The 6,801-nt window shown below is 35.3% G+C and overlaps 1 long non-coding RNA gene across 1 annotated transcript; it reads right to left on the minus strand.

The window, feature by feature from the left end:
* Nucleotides 1-612: 612 nt before the first annotated feature.
* On the minus strand, nucleotides 613-2,800 carry LOC127149741 (uncharacterized). The gene is made up of 5 exons (XR_007821425.1): nucleotides 2,463-2,800; nucleotides 2,244-2,381; nucleotides 2,058-2,157; nucleotides 1,762-1,811; nucleotides 613-957 (listed from the first exon to the last, which is right to left on the minus strand). It is a non-coding gene; the product is annotated as an uncharacterized LOC127149741 (long non-coding RNA).
* Between the last annotated feature and the right edge of the window lie 4,001 nt (nucleotides 2,801-6,801).

Consider the following 6,801-nt stretch of genomic DNA (forward strand, 5'->3'; position numbering starts at 1 on the left):
TTCTCTGCATCAGCTGGATCTGTGGAACCTTCAAACACTGTAGCCCCTAACTTCTTCAATCATTCAATTCCGTATGCCTTTTCTGGATCACTAGGCTCTGCTCTATCTGGCCTTCTATTTCCTGTGTTGTTCTCGCAAACTGCTCGTTTCCTGCACCACCTCGAACTCCTAGGGTACTAGATTCCCCTACAGATGGACCTTGGGTAGGACCTTGCATTCCGTCCTGATTCTGCCGGCGTCTTCTACCAGTACGTGGTGGCATGACTCCTATAATATGTCAACACATTAGACATATTATAAATACTTAACTCAAATGCATGATACTAAATGTCTACTCACGTATTAATAATAATTGGACTCACTTCTACCCTTACCTAGACCATACTCCACTAGTTCCCTTTAATCTAACTTGACTTTCAATTATTTACTTTCCAGTTTCTTCTTAGAGCTAACCGCTCTACCTTAATTCCCATGGAGCAAACTGCTCTGATACCAAGTTGTCACACCCCCTCCCGGACTACCTGCTACCTTAGACCGAAAGATGGCGTGAAGCCGACGAACAACGTTTTTCTGTACCTGTATCTGTCGACTCTGCTTAAAACTTTCATGTGATGAACTTGCCAATCTAGTATATAAACTATTGTACATGCCACAAAACACAGCGGATCCTAGGCTAGTCAAACACAGCTAGTCAAACACATACATGAAGTGTACCTCAAAATTTACCGATTTCACGAGTAAACCTAAAGACACCTTAATCAAAATATAACCAACAAAATTTACACAACTACAGCTCCTAAAGCTGATACAAACTGTGGAGTATCTATAACATACAAGGGTGTATATACATCACAACACAACAGACTCTATGCCCAACTCAAAACACGTACTGGCAATCCATAATGGAGCTTCAGCAGACTAAGGCAGTCTATCAGGCACCGGGAAGTCGATCTCTACCTGGAAAATGGGTAAAACATTTTGGAAAGGGTGAGCTATGAAGCTCAGTGAGTGACTCAGTTTAAAACTATGAATTTAAAGATAAGAGCACGTGAAAACTTTACACATATAAATCTGTTTATACAAGTCGTAAATGTAAATGTGTAATAGTAAGAATAGCTTCCTTAAATACTCAGCATGTTCATCATTGAAATCTAGCAAGGCATATCAAGTATATCGAAGCATTTTAACTAACATGACGAATCTACGTTGTGTAGGGTACACCTAGTACAACAACGTTTACAAGCACTACGATGTAGTGGGGCCCGCCCAGCACTCTCATCGTCTTTGTCGTAGTGAGGCCCGCCCAGCACTCACGACAGCATCGTTGTTACGGAGTACACTCAACGTCAACAACGAAATCTAACCAGTGTGCACACGGTAATCTCTAGCCTCAGGCTCAAGATCTCAGTCATGTAGTTAATGAAAATTTCATAAATCATCATAAAATATTAAAACATGCCTGCTTATAAATTTTACACAAAGCTCAAACTTTACTCAGCTCTTTCGTGGAAAATTGTAGTTCTTAAAACAAATCTTCATACTAATTCATGCTTTGCTTGAAATATTGTGGTTTAAATACTTTCCAAACATTTAATATCTACGTGCTAGCATAAATTTCTTTAAGAAATCTAGTCTCCAAATGTATACTTGAAAATAGTCGTGAAATTCAAATACCTTTCATGGCTTCGTAAATAAACATTTATCGCATTCAATCATAATAACAGTTATGGAAAATATTTCAAAGTTGGTTTTGTCACTCACAGTCTTGGGCTAGATCCTTGGTCTATAAGCTCGGTTTAATTCTTCTCGGCCTGCCAACAACCCAACCGAGTATTAAAACCCTAAACATTCTGGTTTCCTAAAGATATACATAACATGTCGCACCAAAGATGACGCTCACGAAAACAAAGCTTAAGAAATAAAATCCTATTTCAACAATTCTCTAAAATTTCCAGATTTCTAACATAAACTTCAAAGGACTATACCTTTCTCAATACATAACCAAAATGAGTGTTCTTTATATCAAACTCTTCATTTTGAGATCCCCTAAAACTTACCTGAAGACATATAAATCTGATTCCCCGTGCATAAACACATATAACCCTCAAAACAGGACCACTTCCAGAATCGCGCCCACACGACCTCTTTAACTTGTTCCTACAATTTAACCACTTTTTAGTCGTTTTTGGTTTACAATTTCTTCATGAAAGTTGTAGTAAATTGAATAAGCTTTCCAACCATACCAAATAGAGATTCTAACTCCACCGATACACTCTGAAATACAAGAAAAACCAGAGACCTCCTGATTTCGAGTGAAAACCAACTGCCCTGTTTTCTTCATCAAAAAGCACCAAATGAATATCCGAATTTGCTCCAACGTTCTTCATAAAGTTTATTTAAAAATGAGTTAACTTTCAGTAAATGTAAATCTCATCTCTTAATTCCTTTTGAAGAGTTCAAACCGAATTAAAAACCAGTGATGTGCAGAATGAACTAAAATTCAGCCATTGATACACTTTGCTTGAGTTCTCCTCCTCTTCTTCAACCTAAAAATTCTAGTAAAATTTCTCTTCTTCTTCCAAACTCTCTCTTAGAAGTTCTCTGCAAATTGAAGAAGGAAAAAGAAAAAAAAATAAAGGGAACTTGGATGTCTTCAAACTCTTGGCGGTGAAGGGAAGAGAAGAAGAAGAAGAAAAGAGAAAATGAAATTTTCTTCTCCTTTTCTTCTTTTTGTCCTTTCTTTTCTTTCTTTTCTTTAATTAATTTAATAAAACTATTTAATATATAAATATATATATTTATATTTACACTTAATCATTTTCTTTTTCTTTTTTTTCCACATTTTAAGAAATTAAACCAAGAAAATATCGGGTTTACAGAAGGAGCGAACTTATATACTTTTTTTTATATCATTTCATTATAGTTGACTGAGATGGAATTTAAACACTTGGAAACAACTGCATGAAAAAGATATAATGTCAAAATATTTCATTACACAATGCTTGGCTCCTTATCTCCGTAGTTATAGCATATATCTTTGCCAGGGTTTTTCGAGTCTTGCAAGCACATGCTATATTCATGAATGATCCATCTGCATGTGGTGCATTTCTCTGCATCCCTTTTGTCGTCAAAGATATTGAACCAGTAGATTTGGTGTTGTCCAATCCATGTGAAGCTGCAGAAAAACAATGTCGTCCCCACGAGGTTGGGTCTGAACTTGAAGGAGTAGCCTTGTCCAAGCGGAAGGACATGGACTCCTAGGTCATCGTTCTTGGATTTGCAGTGAACGGTGACAGGAATGCCGTATTCAATTTGGTTGACGATTACGACTGTAGTTACTGGTTGGATGAAGATCGATCCTTGAATTGCACGTAGGTTACATGAAAAGAAAATTAGCAAAGATAGTGCAAGTGTTGGAGATGAGCCCATTTTTAAGGCGTCGGTTGAAACACAAAGGAAGAGACGAGAATATGAGGCTTTATACCTTTTGTCTTGGATTGGTATGATTGGGACGTGATAGAAATAGTGAATATATATACATAGGGTCTGTGCAAAGAAAAAAGTTGTTTTCTCGTGTGTTGGTAAAGAATGGTGTATATTTAAACTATAATTTTTACTGTCGACGTTGTTGTTTAAAGGTTTGAGAAAAATAAGAAATGAGTAAAGTTACCTTTCGTTGGCATAAATTGAGACTATTAAGTTGGTGAGGCAAAAACGAAGGGGAAGGACATTAAAACAGTAAAACGAATAAAATGAAAAGAAAAAAAAGAGTCCATATTGCAACCTTGTAAATAATGAATGGTTTAGTTTTATGTAGATATTATCACATTTCTTGAAAAAAAATAAACTGTTGTTGAAGTTAAATTGTTCGTGGTAAGGAAAGAGAGATTTCGCGTAAGAAGTTTTGAAATTTAACAAGCAAAGATTTTCTATATTTTGTGTTACATGTCTTGTGTTTTTTTCTTTGACATATTGATTCTTATTATTATGACAGTATGCTAAACACATTTTAAAATTCACAACGAAACATTAGTAAATTCACTTTTTCTTGTTAAACATGTTGTTATTATCTTGGGTAGCACGTAGCCACGTTACTGTACTATATCAAATTTATCTTTATTTTCTACGCTCAAACATTGTGAAATAAATTGGGTGTGAAATGCTGTTACACCCATCCTATATGGAATCTATTGAAATTCTATGGACGCTCCAAGAACAAAAGATCTCGAAACTTGCCAGTCTTTCCCTTCTTAAATTTTAGGAAATGTCTACAATTGGTTCATTCTTTCGTAAACTGTTACGTTGAGAAACCCTCCCATAGCTAGTAGTCTTTAGTTCATACACTCTAGTTTGGATCAATGTGGTCTCCTATTTTATGATATTCGTCACCTTTTTCATTGAAACCTATATATAAAGTAACAGTGTTTTGTCTGACTTTAAGGTAGTGATTTTTGAACAACTTTACATTGTCCAGCCGTCGAAAATTTTCACATTTTTCAAGAAACTTCTCTAGTGAATAGCATTAATGGTGTTCGACTGTAGACCAAAATTAATGATTCAATTATATATATGATGATTTAATTTCTTTGGGGTCTTCAATCATGTGAATAGCACGATGAAATCAACGAATTATAGAATGGATATTGCCTATTTGTTGAACACAAAAGAGAAAGATTGCGAGCGAAACAGCGAACTTATATCCTTTTTTTATATCATTTCATTATAGTTGACTAAGATGGAATTTAAACACTTGGAAACAACTGCATGAAAAAAATATAATGTCAAAATATTTCATTACACAATGCTTGGCTCCTTATCTCCGTAGTTATAGCATATATCTTTGCCAGGGTTTTTCGGGTCTTGCAAGCACATGCTATATTCTAGAATGATCCATCTGGATGTGGTGGATTTCCCTACATCCGTTTTGTCGTCAAAGTTATTGAACCAGTAGATTTGGTGTTGTCCAGTCCATGTGAAGCTGCAGAAAAACAATGTCGTCTCCACGAGGTTGGGTCTGAGCTTGAACGAGTAGCCTTGTCCAAGCGGAAGGACATGGACTCCTAGGTCATCTTTCTTGGATTTGTAGTGAACGGTGACAGGAATGCCGTGTTCAATATGGTTGACGATTACGACTATCGTTATTAGTTGGATGAAGAAGTCTGCATCCCTGTCGTCTATGCTTATATCACTACCAGATTCCTCTTGATGTTCTCTAAACAAAATGAGATAAAAATGAGAATAAGAAAAAATACAATTGTTACTTATTTAGAATGTAAGCAGTTTTCAACATTATAAAACAGTAAACAATGAATGAAATGTTAACCTTTGGGTTTCCTCTTGATGTTCAGTATGTTGTTCTTCAGTATGTTTTTCTTCAACATATGGTTGGTCACTTGTGATCATATCTTTTCTATTCTGATCATCATCATTGTCATTCTGATGAGTATGATCATTCCCTTGATTTTTATTTTGATTCTAATAAACAAATAAAAACGAAAATAAAAAATAAAAAATAATGTATTGTTAAACGAACGTATAAATAAAAGTAAACGATCGCGTAACTTTGATAAACGATCGTGTAACTTTGATAAATGATCGTGGATATAATGTATTATGATAACAAATTTTACCTAGACCAATCTCTCGAGCATCTACTTCATTTTAGACTGCTTCAATGACTGCTTTCTGATTGTGTCATCCATCCTACAGACTATAAAAGTCAGTGTGGATAAATCCTTACGAACTTCTTTTATTTCGTTCTTCAGTTTCTTGTAGGATTTTGAATGACTTTGTTGTTCTTTGTCATTGAACTTCTTTGATCTACAACGTTTCTTGTTGGTGATTGGATGCATTTCAGACTGGTCAACCACTATTTGACTTTGTTTCCTTTGTGGTGACAATTGTGGAGATGAGTCTGATTGCTCCAATGATTTGTTGTTCATTGCATGATCAGAAGTATTGGTATCATTTTTGTTAATATCTCGAATGGATTCATCGTCCTCCATTTGCATGCTATCATCCCCTCAAATTCGACTCTCCATGAAAGCTTTCTCTTGGGTTAACTGCTTCAATTTAGGTTTAACAACAGTCTGCAATGTAATCGTATTAAACGATCGTGTAATTGTATTAAACGATCGCTGAAAAGTTTTACTTACATTTTTGTTGTCGAATATGTTCTAAGTTTTGTAAGATGGAGCTTGTGTACAATTCCATCTAAATATCCTAGGGATTAATCCCTTACTGTTTCTTGTGGCCAGGTGCTCACTTGCAGTTGAGAGTACTTCATAAGCCCACACCTACAACATTTAAGCAAATATGTTAAACTTTGATGTTTAATTTGCATTTAATTAAAGTGTATAAACAAATAAAAATCACCCTAAAAGCAAGCACGTAGCCTTTGATGTTGTAGTATGCCACTGCTTTGGAACTTGTTGTCTTCTTTAGCTCGTATGCTTCTTTTTTCCCTTGTAGACTTGTCTTTAAACTGTTGAGTAGACGAGTGTAAAAGAAAGTTGACCAATCGATGCTTTTAAATGCTTCTTCATCATCAACGACTCTTCCCAAAAATATCCATGTCAAACTGTGTTTTCTTATCCTTCCCGACCATCACAGTTTCTATAAATACAACCAAGGCGACCTTCACAGCATCGTCATCATTTGTAAACTCAAAATTCTTGAAAATTTCCTCAATTTCCAAGCATGTTATTAGTTTCTTCTTTTCTGATCCGAATAGAAGGCTTTGTAGGCGTTTGTTATCGTAATCTTTCTCCAATGTTGTGTTTGTTGGCCACAATCCAATTA

Source organism: Cucumis melo, chromosome 1 (assembly GCF_025177605.1).
Source record: "Cucumis melo cultivar AY chromosome 1, USDA_Cmelo_AY_1.0, whole genome shotgun sequence".
NCBI lineage: Eukaryota > Viridiplantae > Streptophyta > Magnoliopsida > Cucurbitales > Cucurbitaceae > Cucumis > Cucumis melo.